Source organism: Lithobates pipiens, unplaced genomic scaffold, assembly GCF_037356315.1.
Source record: "Lithobates pipiens isolate NorthernLeopardFrog02 unplaced genomic scaffold, aLitPip1_a1.2 Scaffold_3, whole genome shotgun sequence".
In the NCBI taxonomy this organism is placed as follows: Eukaryota; Metazoa; Chordata; class Amphibia; order Anura; family Ranidae; genus Lithobates; species Lithobates pipiens.
In genome coordinates, this window is record NW_027507790.1 from 37,775,647 (window position 1) to 37,794,462 (window position 18,816).

General features: G+C 47.4%; 5 non-coding genes and 3 pseudogenes across 5 annotated transcripts; all 8 read right to left on the reverse strand.

Annotated features, from left to right (window-relative positions):
* Positions 1–51: 51 nt before the first annotated feature.
* LOC143941803 (U4 spliceosomal RNA) lies at positions 52–199 on the reverse strand. The gene has a single exon (XR_013264429.1). It is a non-coding gene; the product is annotated as a U4 spliceosomal RNA (small nuclear RNA).
* A 1,729-nt stretch (positions 200–1,928) lies between these two features.
* Positions 1,929–2,036, reverse strand: LOC143941738 (U2 spliceosomal RNA; annotated as a pseudogene).
* Positions 2,037–3,646: 1,610 nt separating this feature from the next.
* LOC143941739 (U2 spliceosomal RNA) lies at positions 3,647–3,754 on the reverse strand (annotated as a pseudogene).
* Positions 3,755–4,860: 1,106 nt separating this feature from the next.
* Positions 4,861–4,942, reverse strand: LOC143941771 (U2 spliceosomal RNA; annotated as a pseudogene).
* A 1,452-nt stretch (positions 4,943–6,394) lies between these two features.
* LOC143941791 (U4 spliceosomal RNA) lies at positions 6,395–6,535 on the reverse strand. The gene has a single exon (XR_013264418.1). It is a non-coding gene; the product is annotated as a U4 spliceosomal RNA (small nuclear RNA).
* A 6,225-nt stretch (positions 6,536–12,760) lies between these two features.
* On the reverse strand, positions 12,761–12,902 carry LOC143941796 (U4 spliceosomal RNA). Its single transcript, XR_013264424.1, has one exon. It is a non-coding gene; the product is annotated as a U4 spliceosomal RNA (small nuclear RNA).
* A 546-nt stretch (positions 12,903–13,448) lies between these two features.
* Positions 13,449–13,590, reverse strand: LOC143941802 (U4 spliceosomal RNA). The gene has a single exon (XR_013264428.1). It is a non-coding gene; the product is annotated as a U4 spliceosomal RNA (small nuclear RNA).
* A 1,910-nt stretch (positions 13,591–15,500) lies between these two features.
* On the reverse strand, positions 15,501–15,641 carry LOC143941800 (U4 spliceosomal RNA). Its single transcript, XR_013264426.1, has one exon. It is a non-coding gene; the product is annotated as a U4 spliceosomal RNA (small nuclear RNA).
* Between the last annotated feature and the right edge of the window lie 3,175 nt (positions 15,642–18,816).

Below are 18,816 nucleotides of genomic sequence, written 5' to 3' on the forward strand. Positions count from 1 at the left end.
GTTTCATTATTAGCAGCATCATTAGTTCTATTCTTGTACCGGATAATTCAGTCTCCTTAGAGACTGTCAAAAATTGTCATTGCCGGCTATATTGCAAGCTGTCATGACGGGGTATTGGTAAAAAGTTTTTAATTAGCAATAATCGCGCCTCAGTTTTTTTTTAAAAAAAAATTCTTGAAAAAGCCCATGGCGTGCAAACACACCCAAAAAACTTCCACCCGGTGCATAAAAAAAGTGCACACACATAAAGAGTGAACACTAAAAAGTGCAGACGGGTGCCTGATGTCCTCCAAAAGAAGGACCATACCCTGATCCCCCGGGGCGTTAGGCTCCAGACGGGGACTGAGGTACCAGACTCAACAAGTGGTCCCCGGACAAAACCGGAAGACCTCCTTTCCCCGGGAGGACTGCCGAAACAGAACCTCCTAGGTACTTGGTACTGTGGGGGCTTCCCCGAAGGTAGGCCACCCCTCATGGAGATTGGACCAAGCCAGAAGGCCTATGTCCGCTCTCCCACAAGACGTTCAGGATTGGTCCGAGGACCGACACCCTACTAATCAAAACGTGAAGTGACAAACAGTGACAAAACACACACAAATAAAATAAATAAAAAGTGAGGAAGGGATAGTGGAGAGGAGAAGGGATAGTGGAGAGGAGAGTGAAAAGTGGCCATTGTGCAATACAATGGCCGGCCCTCCGGCCAGAAATCAAAAATTCCTCTGGTCCTAGCCAAAAGGCCGGGCCCTAGAGGCAGGTGTAAAAAAAAAGCGTGTAATGGTGACGTGACCTAGGTGCCAAAATCAAAGTGCGGACGCACAGTGAATAAGGCACCCCTGGACTGCCTTTTTCTTTTATTGAAAGCCAGTGGCGTGCAAAACACACTCCAAAAAATTTCACCCGGTGCATAAAAAATGTGCACACACATAGAGAGTGACACAAAAAAGTGCAGACGGGTACACAAGTCCTCTAAAATCAGAGGACCTTGTCCTGAATCCCCCGGGGCGTTAGGCTCCTGACAGGGACAAGGACACTTAAAACTTGGTCTTCCTGGCCAAAACCAGTCAGACCCCGTTCTTCGGAAGGTCTGCCGAAACAGACCCACCCAAATACTAGGTAGGGCTCCCCCGAAGGAAGACCCCAAACCCTAAGGCAGAGGGTGAACTAAGCCAGAAGGCCATGTCCACCCCCACACCAGACTTTCAGGACAGGCCCTAGAACCTGTGACCCTACTCATCACAGCAAACGTGCAAAGTGACAAAACACACTGAAAATAAATAAAAAGTGGGGAAGGGATAGTGGAGAGGAGAGTGAAAAGGTGGTCGTTGTGTGTAACAACGACCAGGCCCTCCGGCCGGGAATAAAAAATTCCTCTGGTCCCAGCCAAAAGGCCCGACCCAAGAGGCAGGTGCTAAAAAAGCGTGTCATGGTGCAGTGACCGTGGTGCCCAAAATCAAAGTGACCCTCACTCACAGTGATTGTTAGGCACCCCTGGACTGCCACTCCAGGGGCACATACTCCATAGGCTTTCAAGACCGCCCCCGACCCCCGGCCCAGACCACAGCAGCCCCCACCCCAGACAGGAAGGCATGAAGATCAGGAAGCTCGGTGAGAGCCCTTTACCATCAGGCTCCACCATCGCTCCCATCACTCCTTCCTAATTATATTCGGATGTACTAACCGGCACTCCCCCCTAGCCAAGAGAGTAACCAGCGTTCCTTTCCGAAAAACTGCCCGGGGCTAGAACTACCCCAATCCAGACCAGAGGCCGGGAACCCGACCCTCTGGATCCGACCAGGCAGCACCCGCCCTCACCAGGGGCATCCTTCCAGATGGCTCAGACTCAACCATGCATCGGCCCCCAGTTTACTGTCGGGCGGCACGACGTGGCCCCTACCGAAACCATCCTTCGGGATGCAAATTACACCATCGGAGAGCGCCGCCCAAACCCTCTCAAATAGGGATGGACCAGCGCCTCCTTTGGCAACTGATAAGAACAGATACTACACTTGATCTTAGCCAAAAGGCCGAGAAGCGATGCAATGCCTGGAATTATTAATTTTTTTTTTTTTTTTTTTTGAAAAAGCCCATGGCGTGCAAACACACCCAAAAAACTTCCACCCGGTGCATAAAAAAAGTGCACACACATAAAGAGTGAAACACTAAAAAGTGCAGACGGGTGCCTGATGTCCTCCAAAAGAAGGACCATACCCTGATCCCCCGGGGCGTTAGGCTCCAGACAGGGACTGAGGTACCAGACTCAACAAGTGGGACCCGGACGAAACCGGAATCCCTCCTTTCCCCGGGAGGACTGCCGAAACAGAACCTCCTAGGTACTTGGTACTGTGGGGGCTTCCCCGAAGGTAGGCCCCCCCTCATGGAGATTGGACCAAGCCATAAGGCCTATGTCCGCTCTCCCAGAGACTTTCAGGATTGGTCCGAGGACCGACACCCTACTCATCAAACGTGCAGTGACAGTGACAAAAACAAAGACATACAATCAAAAAAAGTGAGCAAGTGCCACCTCCTGGTAACTGATAAGAACAGATTTTTTTTCTTTTTCTTTTATTGAAAGCCAGTGGCGTGCAAAACACACTCCAAAAAACTTCACCCGGTGCATAAAAAATGTGCACACACATAAAGAGTGACACAAAAAAGTGCAGACGGGTACACAAGTCCTCTAAAATCAGAGGACCTTGTCCTGAATCCCCCGGGGCGTTTAGGCTCCTGACAGGGACAAGGACACTTAAAACTTGATCTTCCTGGCCGAAACCAGTCAGACCCCGTTCGTCGGAAGGTCTGCCGAAACAGACCCACCCAAATACTAGGTAGGGCTCCCCCGAAGGAAGACCCCAAACCCTAAGGCAGAGGGTGAACTAAGCGAGAAGGCCATGTCCACCCCCACACCAGACTTTCAGGACAGGCCCTAGAACCTGTGACCCTACTCATCACAGCAAACGTGCAAAGTGACAAAACAAGACACACTGAAAATAAATAAAAAGTGGGGAAGGGATAGTGGAGAGGAGAGTGAAAAGGTGGTCGTTGTGTGAAACAACGACCAGGCCCTCCGGCCTGGAATAAAAAATTCCTCTGGTCCCAGCCAAAAGGCCCGGCCCAAGAGGCAGGTGCTAAAAAAGCGTGTCATGGTGCAGTGACCGTGGTGCCCAAAATCAAAGTGACCCTCACTCACAGTGATTGTTAGGCACCCCTGGACTGCCACTCCAGGGGCACATACTCCATAGGCTTTCAAGACCGCCCCCGACCCCCGGCCCAGACCACAGCAGCCCCCACCCCAGACAGGAAGGCATGAAGATCAGGAAGCTTGGTGAGAGCCCTTTACCATCAGGCTCCACCGTCGCTCCCATCACTCCTTCCTAATTATATTCGGATGTACTAACCGGCACTCCCCCTCATCCATAAGGAGTAACCAGCGTTCCTTTCCGAAAAACTGCCCGGGGCTAGAGCTACCCCAATCCAGACCAGAGGCCGGGTACCCGGCCCTCTGGATCCGACCAGGCAGCACCTGCCCTCACCAGGGGCATCCTTCCAGATGGCTCAGACTCAACCATACATCGGCCCCCAGTATACTGTCGGGCGGCACGACGTGGCCCCTACCGAAACCATCCTTCGGGATGCAAATTACACCATCGGAGAGCGCCGCCCAAACCCTCTCAAATAGGGATGGACCAGCGCCTCCTTTGGCAACTGATAAGAACAGATACTACACTTGATCTTAGCCAAAAGGCCGAGAAGCGATGCAATGCCTGGAATTATTAATTTTTATTGAAAAAGCCCATGGCGTGCAAACACACCCAAAAAACTTCCACCCGGTGCATAAAAAAAGTGCACACACATAAAGAGTGAAACACTAAAAAGTGCAGACGGGTGCCTGATGTCCTCCAAAAGAAGGACCATACCCTGATCCCCCGGGGCGTTAGGCTCCAGACGGGGACTGAGGTACCAGACTCAACAAGTGGGACCCGGACAAAACCGGAATCCCTCCTTTCCCCGGGAGGACTGCCGAAACAGAACCTCCTAGGTACTTGGTACTGTGGGGGCTTCCCCGAAGGTAGGCCCCCCCTCATGGAGATTGGACCAAGCCAGAAGACCTATGTCCGCTCTCCCAGAGACTTTCAGGATTGGTCCGAGGACCGACACCCTACTCATCAAACGTGCAGTGACAAACAGTGACAAACACACACAAATAAAATAAATAAAAAGTGAGGAAGGGATAGTGGAGAGGAGAGGAGAGGAGAGGAGAGTGAAAAAGTGGCCATTGTGCAGTACAATGGCCGGCCCTCCGGCCAGGAATCAAAAATTCCTCTGGTCCTAGCCAAAAGGCCGGGCCCTAGAGGCAGGTGTAAAAAAAGCGTGTAATGGTGACGTGACCTAGGTGCCTAAATCAAAGTGCTGACGCACAGTGAAAGAAGGCACCCCTGGACTGCCACTCCAGGGGCACATCACCATGGGCTTTCCAACAAAAGCATCCCCGACAGCCCAGCCCAGACCACGACAGCCCCCACCACAGCCAGAAAGGCATGGAGATCAGCGAGCTTAGTGAGACCCTTTGCCATCAGGTCCCACCCTCACTCCCGTCACTCCTACCTAATTATATTCGAAAGGTACCGGCCGCCCCTCTGCTGGAACAGAAGAGCTAAGCGTTCCCTCCCGAAAAACTGACTGGGGCTAAAGCTGCCACAATCCAAGCCGGTCTGCCAGGGTCCCCTCCCCTGGCGCCGACCAGTGGTTCTCCGCCCTCATCAGAAGGCTTCCCGAACCGGCTACGAACCAGTCCGGGTCACCTTTACACCAACAGGCTTTGCATAGTAACCGCCACCCCTACTCCACCTCGCCGTAGAGCAGGGACGGTAAACTAGCGCCACCTATTGGCAACTGATAAGAACAGATACTACACTTGATCTTAGCCAAAAGGCCGAGAAGCCTGGAATTATTAATTAACCATGTAGTGACCGCCTGCAATGTACTGTGGATGAAAGGCCACTGTAGGCAAAGTGACGTACCCATATGGGCCTCCTGCCTGGCACCCGCTGTGATTGCACACAGCTGGAGCCTGTCAGCAAGCAAATGATTCACAGCTGGGACCTGCTAATCGGCTGTGTGCAGTCACAGCCCAGAGCCCTGTGTTAGTAAACAACACAGAGGGAGCAATCTGCCAGTTTCTCGGTCCTGCCTTGCAGGACCGAGAAACTGAGAGGTTCCTATGTGTACACATAGTTGGGCTCATAGTTAAACCTGCCCAGCCAGTGTCATTAGTTCAGTGACAGTATATAGTATTACCACTGATCACTGTATTAGTGTCACTGGTGATGTCAATTGCAGTTAGTCAGTTCTCCCCAGTGACAGTTAGTGTCAGATTGTCTGCCGCACTATCACAGTCTCATTATAATTTGTTGATCTACTCCATTGTATGAGAGATAACATAGGTTCCTTAGATCTGTTGATATTATTCAAAGTTTGCAGACCGGCCGGGGGGCCTTGTGAATGCCCCCTGCAGATCTGTGTAGCCAAAATGACTAGCAGTTTTCTTTGAGGCCTCAGGAAGGTGGCATTCTATGTTTACTCTGATGGGAACTTTTATTGGCATCTAGGTGTCACTTCGATCCTAGAAAACTGGCTCTGTTCTTTTCAATTCTACAATTACACTAATCACATTTTGCTAAGGCAAAACTATCCTACGCTTACATTTTCGTTACACTATGTATTGTAGGATCAGGATTAAAGCGGAGGTCCACCCTAAAGTGGACCTTCCGCTCATCGGAACCCTCCCCCCCTCCGGCGCCACAATTGGCACCTTTCAGGGGGGAGGGAGTGCAGATACCTGTACAGTACCTGTACTGCCCCTTTCCGCAAGTGCCCGCCCCTTTCCACAAGTGCCCCGCTGCCTGCTGGGAAACACACAGATCCCAGAGGCAGCGGGGACCGTCCTTATTGCGCAGCGCGACTCGCGCATGCGCAGTAGGGAACCGGGAAATGAAGCCGAAAGGCTCAATTTCCTGATTCCCATACCCAAGATGGCGGCGGCAGCACCCAAGGGACGATCTAGAGATCGGCTTCGGGTGCCGACATCGCGGGCGCACTGGACGGGTAAGTGTCACTATTTTAAAAGTCAGCAGCTGCAGTATTTGTAGCTGCTGGCTTTTAAAAAAAAAAAAAACGCGGAGTCCCGGCGGACTCCCGCTTTAATAGGGATTTCAAACAGTGTTGAAATCATAAGAAATACATTTCCAGCAATTTTCTGCTCCCAGGCAATCCCACCAAGTAAAGTTTGTTATTAAAAAGCAACTACATTGCTAGTAACATTAACAGTACCATAAAGCTTACAGCAGTTTAATTATTATCATCACCATTTGTTCTATTCTTGTACCGGATAATTCAGTCTCCTTAGAGACTGTCAAAAATTGTCATTGCCGGCTATATTGCAAGCCGTCATGACGGGGTATTGGTAAAAGTTTTCAATTAGCAATAATCGCGCCTCAGTTAAACTTCATTGGCTACAATACTGCCACTGCGCAAAGCTGCCAATAGATGGCCACAGCGAGCACCCTCCTACAGGAACATCACACTGAGCTCAGGGGGAGTCACACCTGAACGCTTTATTTTCGAATCTATATCTTACTTGTCCTATAAACATTCCACATTACAAATAACACGTGTACACATTTCTTACACACCAATCATCTATAACTAACTATATGTAAGACAGGCTGTTTGAGTTACTGCTGCATTGCGGGTATTGTATTCAAATGACTATTCACACAGCTCCACCTCCTATTGGTTCTAGGAATGACCTTCCTGCAGTTCTTTCCTTTCTATTGGTTCCAGGAACGGGCTCCAGACAATTCTTCTCTCAGCATATAGAGGGAAGAGCCATGTCCTAAATGTGACTGAACAACACCGAGCTACACAATGTCATGTATTACAGAGTACACATAGTTCGCACACCCAAAGTCCTGGTCAGTGCGAGCGGCGAAACGCGTAGGCAGAGGGGTACATGCCCCCTCTTGTGGTCCACAGTCAGTCAGTATACTGGCAATACTGGAAAATGTCAATATCGGGAACCCTATGCTGGTACACACCTATGCCCAAGAGAGGACTCCAGGCATCACTACTTGTACTATATAGCAAATTAGAACAGACGCTTTGTAAGATCCTCAATTTACAGCCAACAGCTTACAGGATTAAGGACTGGATGTGTCAACAATAACGGACAGCCTTTTTCAAGCAGGGTGCCTTGACAAAGTGTCTAAAAATTGCCCAAAAATATATACAAGCCAACAGCTGCCTTTTAGTTACACAAAGCCACAAGTTTTTATTGTGCACCATTTCAGCCTTCCAGCCACCGGCATCCTAACATCCATTGATGTCATCAGTGTTAATAAGAAGGGTGTTGATCACCCGCACAGCATCCTTCCTTGACCTAACCCTGCCCCACTCTGTCAACACTGGGGTCACATTAGCGGCGTGATGGAGAGAAACTGAGAGAGAAGAGAAACATTGGGTAGGGTGCCCCGTTCGCTTCTGTCGCTTACCTGACCCATTGGTGAAGTCTGGGAGCGATCCAATGCTGGCAGTAGCTGGGTATGGAGAAGAGTGACACCAAGATGGCCGCCACTTGTCTCTATGCCCTAAGAAGACCGAAGCAATGCCTGACATCACTTCAAGTTCCCAGGCCATATTTCTTTTTTTTTTTCAATTTTTTTGATTTGTTTCTTTTAAAGGTAAATTAGAGATTTGGGTTCTTTTTGACCCCAAATCTCTCAATAAAGAGGACCTTTTTTGAGTCACCTTTTTATTTAGTGATAAAAAATAAAAATAAAGGGACAGTGTAAAAATAAAAAATAAAAAGTAATTTTTTTATTTTTGTTTAAGCGTCCCATCCCACTACTTTACAATGTATAACTGAAGAAATTACACTTTGCTACAGTGTAAAGTAGTGAGTGTACAGCTTGTATAATAAAGTAAATTTGCTGTTCTCTCAAAATAACTCAACACACAGCTATTAATGTCTAAACCGCTGGCAACAAAAGTGAGCACTTGAAAATGTCCACATTGAGCCCAAAGTGTCAATATTTTGTGTGGCAACCATTATTTTCCAGCTCTGCCTTAACCCTCTTGGGCATGGAGTTCACCAGAATTTCACAGGTTGCCACTGGAGACCTCTTCCACTCCTCCATGACAACATTACGGAGCTGGTGGATGTTAGAGACCTTGCGCTCCTCCACCTTCCATTTGAGGATGCCCCACAGATGCTCAACTAGTCCATCACCTTTACCCTCAGGTTCTTTAGCAGGCAGTGGTTGTCTTGGAGGTGTGTTTGGGGTTGTTATGTTGGAATACTGCCCTGTGGCCCAGTCTCTGAAGGGAGGGGATCATACTCTGCTTCAGTATGTCACAGTACATGTTGGCATTCATGGTTCCCTCAATGAACTGTAGCTCTCCAGTGCCGGGCAGCACTCATGCAGCCCCAGACCATGACATTCCCACCACCATGCTTGATTGTAGGCAAGACACACTTGTCTTTGTACTCCTCATCTGGTTGCCACCACACACACTTGACACTATCTAAACCAAATACCGTATATACTCGAGTATAGGCCGACCCGAATATAAGCCGAGGCCCCCAATTTACCCCCAAAAAAACTGGCAAACTTATTGACTCGTGTATAAGCCGAGGGTGAGACATGCCTGTCCATCCCTGTGTGTGTGTCCGTCCATCCCTGTGTGTCCGTCCATCCCTGTGTGTCCGTCCATCCATCCCTGTGTGTGTGTGTGTCCATCCATCCCTGTGTGTGTGTGTCTCCATCCATCCATCCATCCATCCCTGTGTGTGTGTGTCTCCATCCATCCATCCATCCCTGTGTGTGTGTGTCTCCATCCATCCATCCATCCATCCCTGTGTGTGTGTGTATCCATCCATCCCTGTGTGTGTGTGTGTCTCCATCCATCCATCCATCCGTGTGTGTGTGTCTCCATGTGTGTGTGTGTGTGTGTGTGTGTGTGTGTGTGTGTGTGTGTGTGTGTGTGTGTGTGTGTGTGTGTGTCCAGCCTACCTGTGTCCCGAGCCTTTGTCCCGAGCCTCCGTCCCGTGTCGTGCCTTGCCTTCGTCCCGTCCCGTCCCGTCCCGTCCTGTCCCGTGCCGTGCCTTGCCTTGCCTCCGTCCCGTGCCCTCTTCGTCGGCGGCCATTGTAAAATTCAAAAGCCGCGCCTCCTCCTTCGCCTGTGATAGGCGGAACACTGAATTTCCCAGCAGCCTGTGTTCCGCCTATCACGGACGTCGTATCATCCTCGTCCGTAGTACGAGGATGAGAAGATGCCCGTGATAGGCGGAACACAGGCTGCTGGGAAATTCAGTGTTCCGCCTATCACAGGCGAAGGCGGAGCCGGAGGCGCGGCTTTTGAATCATAGAATGGCCGCTGTCTGTCTGCTCGACACGCTGATCGAGCGGGCAGACAGCGATGACTCGAGTATAAGCCGAGGGGGGCACTTTCAGCCTCAAAAAAGAGGCTGAAAATCTCGGCTTATACTCGAGTATATACGGTAAGTTTATTTAGGTCTCATCAGAACACAGGACACAGTTCCAGTAATCCATGTCCTTAGTCTGCTTGTCTTCAACAAACTGTTTGCTGGATTTCTTCTGAGATGACAGCCATGCAGACCAATTTGATTCAGCATGCTGTGTATGGTCTGAGCACTGACAGGCTCCACCCCTTCAACCCCTGCAGCAATGCTGGCAGCACTCATATGTCTATTTCCCAAAGACAACCTCTGGATATGACGCTGAGCACGTGCACTCAACTTCTTTGGTCGACCATGGCGGGGCGGCCTGTTCTGAGTGGAATCTGTCCTGTTAAACTGCTGTATTGTCTTGGCCACCGTGCTGCAGCTTAGTTTCAGGGTTTGTGCAATCTTCTTATAGCCTAGGCCAGTGATGGCGAACCTTGGCACCCCAGATGTTTTGGAACTACATTTCCCATGATGCTCAACTGCACTGTAGAGTGCATGAGCATCATGGGAAATGTAGTTCCAAAACATCTGGGGTGCCAAGGTTCGCCATCACTGGCCTACTCCATCTTTAAGCAGAGCAACAATTCTTCTTTTTCAGATCCTCAGAGACTTCTTTACTATGAGGTGCCATGTTGAACTTCCAGTGACCAGTATGAGAGAGTGAGAGCGATAACACCAAATTTCACACACCTGCTCCCTATTCACACCTGAGACCTTGTAACACTAACGAGTCATATGACTCTGGGGAGGGAAACCGGCTAATTGGGCCCGATTTGAACATTTTCACTTAGGGTTGTGCCAGTGGTTTAGACATCAATGGCTGTGTGTTGAGTTATTTTGAGGGGACAGCAAATTTACATGGTTATACAAGCTGTACACTCACTAGTTTACATTGTAGCAAAGTGTAATTTCTTCAGTTTTGAGAAGATATAATAAAATATTTAAAAAAATGTGAGGGGTGTACTCACTTTTGTGAGATACTGTATGTGTGTGTATATATTTAAACTTTTAAACAAAAAGTTCCAGTTAAGGACTGGTCAGCAAGTGGTAAAAACACTTATACTACACTAAACATTTACTGCTTTGTTCCTTATACTACAAAATAATAACACAAGAAAATTCTCTACAAGAAATATAATCTATACCAGAGAAAATCTCTTAAAGCATTTGTTAAACCCCCCCCCCCCCAAAAAAAAAAAATAATAATAAAAAAACAGATCCTGTTCCCTTAACCACTTGACCACTGGGCACTTAAACCCCCTTCCTAACCAGACCAATTTTCAGCTTTCGGTGCTCACACATTTTGAATGACAAATACTCAGTAATGCAACACCTATATGAAATCTGTCCTTTTTTTCACACAAATAGAGCTTTCTTTTGGTGGTATTTAATCACCTCTGGGTTTTTTATTTTTTGTGCTATAAAAGAAAAAAAGACTGAAAATTCTGCAAAACAAAAATAATTTTTCTTAGTTTCCATTATAAAATGTTGCTAATTAGTAATTTTTCTTCATAAACTTTGGCCAAAATTCATACTGCTACATTTCTTTGGTAAAAATAACCCAAATTGGTGTATACTATTTGGTCTTTGTGAAAGTCCACAAGCTATGGTGCCAATCTCTGAAAATGCATCGCACCTAATGTACTGACGGCTTATCTCATTTCTTGAGACCCTAACAAGGCAGGAAAATACAAATACCCCCCAAATTACCCATTTTTGGAAAGTAGACATTCCAAGGTATTTAGCAAGAGGAATGGTGAGTTTTTCTGAAGTTGTAATTTTTTCCCCACAATTCTTTGCAAAATCAAGATTTTGTTTTCTTTTTTTTCACAAAATTGTTATATTAGCAGGTTATTTCTCACACACAGCATAAGCATACCACAAATTACACCCCAAACCACATTCTACTACTCTTCCTGAGTACGGCGATTCCACATGTGTGAGACTTTTACACATCATAGCCACATACAGAGGCGCAACATGCAGGGAGCACTGTCGGGGCATTATTGGAGCATAAATTACACATTACACATATAGTTTCTTGACTACCTCTTCACTTTTGTAGGTCCTGGAGCACCAGGACAATGGAAACGCCTCAAAAATGACCCAATTTTGGAATGGGGGGGGGGAATATTGGGCACAGTGAGTCTTTTTTGTCATTTGTTTCTACAAGTTACTGGAAAATTGTGTAAAGAAAATGAAAACGCTTTTTTGTTTACTCAAAGTTGTCTATTTATACAATATTTCTAACACATGGTATGTACACCCCAAAATAGATTCTCCTTCTCCTGAGTATGGCAATACCACCTGTGTGAGACTTTTACACAGCCTGTCCACAGAGAGGCCCAACATGCAGGGAGCACCATCAGGCCTATTACACTTTTGTGAGGCACTCTAGTGGCATGGATGAGAACTGATGTGGGTACGGCTGGGTACTGCTAGGTACGGCCAGGTGCGGGTGGGTATGGATGGGATGGCTGGGTATGGCTGAGTATGGCTGAGTATGGATTGGGTGGCTGGGTACAGCTGGCTGGCATTGCTGGGTATTGCCGAGTATGGCTGAGTATGGATGGGATGGCTGAGCATGAATGGATGAGTATTGCTGAGTATGGATGGCTGGCTGACTATGGATGGATGGATGAGTATTGCTGAGTATGGATGGATGGCTGAGCATGGATGGATGGATGAGTATTGCTGAGTATGGATGGATGGCTGAGCATGGATGAGTATTGCTGAGAATGGATGGATGGCTGGCTGAGTATGGATGGCTGGCTGGAGTGGGCACAAATCAGCGCTGTGGACACTATACATTCAGCCCACAGTGCGGCAGCAGCATCTGATCTCTTCCCTCTCCCCCCCCCCCCCCTGTACCGATCTGTACAGAGAGGGAGAGAGGAACCAGACATGACGCCGGTTTGTTTACAAGTGATCGCTCCGTCATTTGACGGAGCGATCATGTGGTAAACGGCCACTGTCAGCACCCATTTACCGTGATGCGCCGGGTCATCTGGATTCAAAATTCTGGGAGGACGTCAATGTACACCTTCCCAGAGTTTTCGAGCTGCGCTGTAGCCATCATTTGGCTATAGCATAGTCGTTAAGTAGTTAAAGCATGTTATACAGTACAGTGCTTGTGCTGTGTCACATGGCTCCCTGTAATAACTGTCTGATCCTGCCAGTTTTTATAGAAGTGGCTTAACAACCACCTTAATACTATTCTTGTACCAGATAGTTCAGTCTCCTTAGAGACTGTCAAAAATTGTCATTGCCGGCCATATTGCAAGCCGTCATGACGGGGTATTGGTAAAAAGTTTTCAATTAGCAATAATCGCGCCTCAGTTAAACTTCATTGGCTACAATACTGCCACTGCGCAAAGCTACCAATAGATGGCAACAGTGAGCACCCTCCTACAGGAACATTGCACTGAGCTCAGGGGGAGGCACACCAGAATGCTTTATGGCTCTTTTATATTCCTACTCTATGTTCACTTGGATGGTGGGGATAGAACCTGAAATCACGGCGCAGGTGCCGTTAATCCTCGGCCATTTTTGGAATCTGTGTGTGCTGTGTACTGCGCAGTACACAGCGGACACTATCCGATATATGATAGGACACCGGCGATGAGATAATCTCTCATTGGACACGCCGATTGAAATGTAAACAGCCGCTGTGACTGGCTGTGTCCAAGTGACATGACCAGCACAGAACTTCCCCGATGTGGGAGCGCGCATTGCGGAAGTAAACAGGAGGACGTCCAGGGATGACCTCCCAGCAATTGGCATCCGCGCTGCAGCTATCTTTTGGCTATAGCACAGATGTCTAATGGTTAAAATGAAACTACATTGCTAGTAATTTTAACAAAAACATATACCAGTTTCATTATTAGCAGCATCATTAGTTCTATTCTTGTACCGGATAATTCAGTCTCCTTAGAGACTGTCAAAAATTGTCATTGCCGGCTATATTGCAAGTCGTCATGACGGGGTATTGGTAAAAAGTTTTCAAATAGCAATAATCGCGCCTCAGTTGAACTTCATTGGCTACAATACTGCCACTGCGCAAAGCTACCAATAGATGGCAACAGTGAGCACCCTCCTACAGGAACATCGCACTGAGCTCGGGGGGGGGGGGGGCGTCACACCGGAACGCTTTATTTTCTATCTATTCTATATCTTACTTGTGCTTTAAACATTCCATATTACAAATAACACGTGTACACATTTCTTACACCAATCATCTATAACTATCTGTATGTAAGACAGGCTGTTTGAGTTACTGTTGCATTGTGGGTATTGTATTCAAATGATTGACATTGCAGCTCTGCCTCTTATTGGTTCTAGGACAGACCTTCCCGCAGCGCTTTCCTTTCTATCGGTTCCAGGAACAGACAATTCTTCTCTCAGGATACAGAGGGAAGAGACGTGTCTTGAATATGAGTGAACAGCACCGAGCTACACAATGTCATGTTTTACACATTACACGTATTCACACACACAGACAAAGCCCTGGTCAGTGCGAGGGGCGAAATGCGTAGGCAGAGGGGTACATGTCCCCTCTCGTGGTCCACAGACAGTCAGTATACTGGCAATGCTGTAAAATGCCGATATCAGGAACCCTATAAGGGCACACACCTATGCCCGAGAGAGGACTCCTGCCATTGCTACTTGCACTATACATCATAATAGAGAAGACACTTTGGAAGATTCTCAATTTACAGCTCACAGGATTAAGGACTGGATGTGTCAACAATAATGGACTATTTATCTGAAGCTATGATGTACTGATGGGAGTGGTGAGCGGATAATTGACAACTTTTACATGCATTTTTATTGCTAATACCTGACAAGAGTGAACATTTATTTTGCGGTGCCGAGTATGAAGTGGAGATTGACACAACTGCTGCACAATGTTGACTCCTCATAGTTGGCAAAGAGAGGAAATGGACATAATAATTGTCAAACTTAATTGACTAGAGACTGTTGATTTGATTTTGATTTTTTATTTTTTTAAAAGCCCATGGCGTGCAAAACACACCCAAAAAACTTCCACCCGGTGCATAAAAAAAGTGCACACACATAAAGAGTGAAACACTAAAAAGTGCAGACGGGTGTCTGATGTCCTCCAAAAGAAGGACCATACCCTGATCCCCCGGGGCGTTAGGCTCCAGACAGGGACTGAGGTACCAGACTCAACAAGTGGGCCCCGGACGAAACCAGGAGACCTCCTTTCCCCGGGAGGACTGCCGAAACAGAACCTCCTAGGTACTATGGGGGCTTCCCCGAAGGTAGGCCCCCCCAATGGAGATTGGACCAAGCTAGAAGGCCTATGTCCGCTCTCCCAAAGACTTTCAGGATTGGTCCGAGACTGTTGATTTGATCCTCTATCTAGACCAGGAGTGCCAAACCAGTGGCCCGCAGACCCCTCTGATGTGGCCCGCGACCTCCTGCTTTGTGATGAAAGCTGTTAATGATAGTAAGTTTATCACTAAAATCACAGTGTATATATGGGCATATCTGTTCTGCAGTAGTTACTGGGCTGCTTTCAAACTGATCCGCAGGTGCAGAGCAGTGCACCTGGGGGTTACCTGCACTGAGCCACAGGCCCCTTTCACACAGTCAGTCCGACCCAATTGGACCCTCCATTGACCTCTAAAAAGTAGAAGATGTAAATGGACTTATGTCCACTTACAAACGCCTACCTCCAATCCGATCCGCAAAAAGAAAAAAAAAAGTAGAGTGGCCCGCAGCCGGTTACCAAGTCGCTTAGGTGGCCCTTACTCTTCAAAAGGTTGGGCACTCCTGATCTAGACAGAGGAGACGAGAAAGGAGGCAACTGGTCACAGGAAGACAGTGCATTACCAGTACAGATAAGCATAATTATGAACACAGACAAAAAGGAACATATTATAATACAGAAGCATTTTATAATAATAGCTTAACAACCATCTTAATTCTATTCTTATACCAGATAGTTCAGTCTCCTTAGAGACTGTCAAAAATTGCAGATGCCGGCTATATTGCAAGCCGTCATAGCAGGGTATTGGTAAAAGTTTTCAATTAGCAATAATCGCGCCTCAGATAAACTTCATTGGCTACAATACTGCCACTGCGCAAAGCTACCAATAGATGGCAACAGTGAGCACCCTCCTACAGGAACATTGCACTGAGCTCGGGGGGAGTCACACCAGAACGCTTTATTTTCTATTCTATCTAGATCTATTCTATATCTTACTTGTCCTATAAACATTCCATATTACAAATAACATGTGTACACATTTCTTACACACTAATCATCTGTAACTATTTATATGTAAGACAGGTTGTTTGAGTTACTGCTGCATTGTGGGTATTGTATTCAAATGACACATCACACAGCTCCGCCTCCTATTAGTTTGAGAATCCACCTGCCCCTCGACCTACACAACGTCATATTTTGCACATTACATGTATTCACACACCCAAAGCCCTGATCAGTGTGAGGGGCGAAACGCGTAGGGAGAGGGGTACATGCCCCCTCTTGTGGTCCACAGTCAGTCAGTATACTGGCAATGCTGGAAAATGCCGGTATCAGGAACCCTATGAGGGCGCACACCTATGCCCGAGAGAGGACTCCAGGCAATGGTGGCTGCTCCATATGGGGAGCAGGGGTGCTGCCTCCCCTATCTATGCGGCCAGCCTCCTAATCTGCATGCGGGGATCCGGATTCCAATAGGGTTTTTTTTTTCCTTAAGCACGTGATTAGAGCCTGGGTATCAGGAACCATGAATCAGACGGAGACATAAAAATCACACCTTTTAATAAATTGGTACAGATAAGTAAACGTAGTCAAAACATAGCCAGTGTTAAGTAGCCAAAGTGGACATAGACCTATGGGTTGAGGCCACTGTAGAACCGGAGATAGTTTTTCCGGGTCCATCGAAACACCAGCAGTGGAAATGACATAACCCAGAAATGTAACCCGATACGATGGAACATTTTTCCAACCTGCAATAGAGGATCTGGGTGGTGGCTCTCTAGGTATTTTGAATATATGAGAATATCGTCGAGATAAACCTGTAACATATCACAGAGGGCATCGTTGATGAATTCATGAAAAAATGCTGTTGCAAAGACCAAACAGCATTACAAGGTATTTGTAATGTCCTGTCCTAGTATTAAATGCAGTTTTACATTTGTTGCCCTCCTTGATCCTCACGAGACTGGATGCCCCTCTCAGATCGAGCTTCATGAAAACCGTTGCTCCCTTGATTGGTTCGGGTGGTTTGCTTGCCGCCTCCCTCCCCGGCTGGAGAACCAGCCGCCACTGACTCCCAGCATCGCTACTTGCAGCATACATCATATTAGAGCAGACCAGGGGCGGACTGACAACTCATGTGGCCCCCGGGCAATCAGACATTATGGGGCCACACAGTATACACAAATAGTATACAATCACACAGTATACATAGACATGTTTATATTGGCTGAGAAGGTACTGGAGAGGTGGGGCAGCTATAATCTCTGGATTTTTAGACCAAAAGGATGTCGGTAAGGGACATTTCAGAGACAGATGTAAAAAAAACACAGATTTTCACATACTTTCCCTGGTTTTACTGAGGCTGGCAACCCTGATGGGGCCCCCTAGTGTCACGGGGCCCTCGGGCAGTGCCCAAGTGGCCCAATGGTCAGTCCGCCCCTGGAGCAGACACTTTGGAAGATCCTCGGTTTACAGCCAACAGCTCACAGGATTAATAACCGGATGTGTCAACAATCATGGACTATTCATCTGAAGCTATGATGTACTGATGGGAGTGGTGAGCGGATAATTGACAACTTTTTATTGCAAATACCTGACAAGAGTGAACATTTATTTTGTGGTGCACACTGTTGGCTCCTCATAGATGGCAAAGAGAGGAAATGGACATAATAATTGTCAAATTGATTGTCAACTGATCCTCTATATCAGCCTTTTTAAACTGGTTTGCCTTGAGGTTTCTTCAGGAGTGCCTTGGCTGAAGCCTGCCTTTTAGTTACTCAAAGCCACAGGTTTTTATTGTGCACCATTTCAAACTTCCAGCTACTGGCGTCCTAAATCTGGTCACCTTAATCTGGACCGGACTGGGCTCTGTGCTCCATCTGCTCAGCTGGTGACTGGGGGAGGAACATGGATAGTTAATGTTATCAGTCACAAGTTGTTATTTATATTCAGCAGTTCTGACATAGTCCAGACATCCACTTCTATACTGATCTGCTGGGCAATGCAATTGCCTGGAACCTCAGCACAAGGATTACTCCACCTGAGCCCGAAAATCATCAAATAATTATGGAAGAGTAAGGGACAATGATTAAATTGTCAGAACTGCTGAAAAGATATCAGCTTGTGCCTGATGACATTAACTAGGCATGTTCCAGCCACCAGCAGTGGGAGCCAATGGTGCTTCGCTGTTCTCTCAGCCAATGGGGAGGGATAGTCGCAGTCAGCTGAGTCTCTCGTGCAACATCTCTGGATCGCAGGGAGCTCAGGTAAGTATGAGACCGCTGCTGCACACAGAATGCATTCAGATTAAAAAAAAACTTCTGCCTTTACAACCACTTTAATAGTATAGCAGGTTGGACTTGACAGGATTGAGTAGGAGCTGAATAAGAGACAATAGTATATAGGCCAATAGGCTAGAATGGTATGTAAGGCCCCCCTGTTGTGAGAAGACACTCTGGGGATGTATATTTATATACCCACTGAACACTTTTTTTTTTTGATTGAAAATGTATACTTTATTTTGCATAAAAATATACAAAAAAACAAATACTTCAACGGGGTACATTCCACTCTGTACTGCGACACAGCGCATAAATACACCACAATACAGTTCCAAGCATACAAATACATTACATTCATCCTGCGGTATGATGCCTAATGTGTTGCGCACAGGGCTGGCGCTACCACTAGGCGGACTAGGCAGCCGCCTAGGGCGCACTGCCGCCTAGGGCGCAGCTACGGCCACTAGGGGGGTTGTTGAAATAAGCAGCTGAATCACGATGGTGCGCCCTGCCTCCCCTGGCATCTTCCTGTCCCGCTCCTTCAGTCAGAGGAACCCCCCTCCCTCCCTCCCTCCCTCTCCCCCTCGTTTGCACCTTGGCTCCCAGCCTCCCTCAGATCGCTTAGTAACTCCTCAGAAGGCGATCTGCAGGGGACAGGGTCATCTTCAGTCTGAGTTAGGAGAGAGGATGAGCTCTGAAGGGTGGAGTTGTAGGACGTCGCTGAGGGGTGGGGTTGGACGGTCCGGAGTGAGGAAAAGGGCGAAATGTATGGTCAG